At 66.6% G+C, this 2,500-nt stretch overlaps 1 non-coding gene across 1 annotated transcript; it reads right to left on the reverse strand.

Annotated features, from left to right (window-relative positions):
• Nucleotides 1–1,270: 1,270 nt before the first annotated feature.
• On the reverse strand, nt 1,271–1,424 carry LOC140475322 (5.8S ribosomal RNA). The gene has a single exon (XR_011959871.1). It is a non-coding gene; the product is annotated as a 5.8S ribosomal RNA (ribosomal RNA).
• Between the last annotated feature and the right edge of the window lie 1,076 nt (nt 1,425–2,500).

Consider the following 2,500-nt stretch of genomic DNA (forward strand, 5'->3'; position numbering starts at 1 on the left):
CAATTCCACGGGACCGGAGACCCTCCCCCGTCCACGGCGGGAGGCGAAACTCGGAAGTGCCGGCTGCTTACTCGAGCGGAAGGGTCAGCCTGATTCCTGCCTTGCCGGAGGCCCGGTCGCGGGGGTGACGACCCGCCGCCCGGGACGTGCGAGGCACCAGCAGACAGAGACTGCCCGACGGTCAGAGAGAGGGAGAGAGGAGTGCCGAGGCTCAAGTGGCGAACGGTCGCGCAGGCACGCCACGCACATCGATCGCCAGCCGCGGAACGGCACGGCCTTCAGTGGGGCCGGCGGGCGACGCCGCTCCTGAACCCAGCGGCCCCGAGTCGGACGAGTTGAGGAAGGCACGCCGACGGTGACAGGGTACGGAAGACACAGCGGTGGCCTTCTGGCGACTTGGCCCCCGACAGCCCGACGTTCCGCCGTCCTCCCGATGGCCAGGAGGACCGTGCGGGGGTCGGCCGACGGCGTGGTAGGTGTGCCTGCACGGTGACGGAGCACACACCACGCCCGCCAACCCCTCCGTACCTCCCGAGACCGGTGGCAGGACGGAGCGGAAAACGTGCGGACTGAACGGGAGAGCCAAGAGCCAGCGATCCACGCGCGTGCGACCGTCCAAGTCACAGCGTTCGACGAAAACCTCCTCCCTCGGCCAGGCACTCGGCGCCAGCAGGGGAGACAGGATCAGACGCCCCGCCGGCCACTTAAGGCCGAGGACGAACCACGAGACGGGCGGCTGCAGCAGCGGGCGGCCTGCAGCTCCCAGCACTCTCAATCGATCAACCATCGAGTCGGGTCAGCGTGTCAAACCGGCGAGCTCCACGGTCAGGCCGGCGGCGCACCAGCACCGGACCTCCGCGGCTCCCTTCACTCTTTCCACTGCCAGCCAACCGAGAGACGGACCCAATGCGGACGTGCAGAGCTTAGGCAGACCCCCCACTGGAGGCTCAACACTTCGTGGCAGCTCCGTGTCCCAGAGACCAGGAGGGTTGGCACACACACACAGTGTGAACCACCGACAGCCATTCTGGGACCGGTGACAGCCGTGCTGGCCCCACTGCCACGACACAGACGGACGCCAGGCCGCGCTCCCCGGCGGGGGGATGGCGTCGAGCCTGACGAACGGAATGTGCAGGGTGGGGGGGAAAGGCCAAGCGCTCCGACGCCGGAGGGCTCCGGAGTCTGAACTTAGGGGGACAAAGAGGACGGGTCCTCTGCGACACCCCAGCCGCGCTCTCGCCAGCCAAGGCGAGTGCGATTGATTGCCAAACGACCCTCAGACAGGCGTGGCCCCGGGAAGAACCCGGGGCCGCAAAGTGCGTTCAAAGTGTCGATGATCAATGTGTCCTGCAATTCACATTAATTCTCGCAGCTAGCTGCGTTCGTCATCGACGCACGAGCCGAGTGATCCACCGTCAAGAGTTGTCTGAGTTTGTTTTAGGTCTCTCCCTCGCCAGAGGAAAGCGACCCGGACCGCACATACGCTCCCCACCTTGAGCTACAGCCACCTGCACGCCGGCGTGCGGGCGGAGCAGGGTGGCGTGAAGCGATGGGGAGCACCATCCTGGTGCGGCCCGCAGAAACATACGTCTATTGGGGGGAGGAGGACAGGGCGCCCAAGAGGCGATGCGTGCCCCAACGCACCGCAGCGACGGAGGCAGGATCACCGCCACCATGTCGCCCGCCTAGTATCACGAGGCGTGCAGCAGCTTTGCCCTAGGAAAAGCAGAGGCGGGAACGGGCACCGGCCATCGGTTCGGCAGCGTCACTGACGCGTGCACGTGGCGGCGTGTCGGCGAGCGGACTTCCTGCGAGGAGGCGGGGGCGGCACTCGCCCGAGCAGACGCCCGCCCGGCCCAGCCACCGCCGAGGTGGACTGGGAGTCGCGGCAACGGCTCGTCATACTCGTTCCCACACTCACAGCGCAGCTTGCCCGCAAGCCACCGACCACCGATCGACGCCAGGCGCCCCGACCGAGAGCGGGATCGCTCGTTCGCCCTGCTGGCAGTTCGCTGGGGATCACTACTGCACGGAGCTCGGAGACCGACGGGCGGCAACTCGAGAGTCTTTAAACCACCACCCCCATCCCGCAAGTGCAAAGAGGCTGTATACGCACAGACGGGTGAGGGGAATAGGTACCCCGTCGGGTTTGAAGGGAGCGTGACTAGATAGCAACGATGTAAACCCAGCCGATTTGGGAGCGAAAGACCGGCGCCTGCATCACCGGCTTCGTTTCCCGTGGCTGGAGAGTACACCGAAACCCTCCGTCTGTCGCGAGCTCCCGACGACGCGGTGCCGCCAAGCAGCAGGGCCGGACCTGGTGTGGCTCCCCTCGTCGATCACAGACCGGTCGGCACTACTGACGAGACGGTGGAACGGGCTTCGCCCCTTGTGACGAAGGGTGATGCGAACCCGCCCGCCCGCGTGCGTTCGGGGTGGACTCGGCAAACGGAGATTTGAAATCGGAAAGTGTCCTCCTGCCCCGCGCAGGTAGGCGCCC

This window comes from Chiloscyllium punctatum, unplaced genomic scaffold (assembly GCF_047496795.1).
Source record: "Chiloscyllium punctatum isolate Juve2018m unplaced genomic scaffold, sChiPun1.3 scaffold_1539, whole genome shotgun sequence".
NCBI classification, from domain to species: Eukaryota; Metazoa; Chordata; class Chondrichthyes; order Orectolobiformes; family Hemiscylliidae; genus Chiloscyllium; species Chiloscyllium punctatum.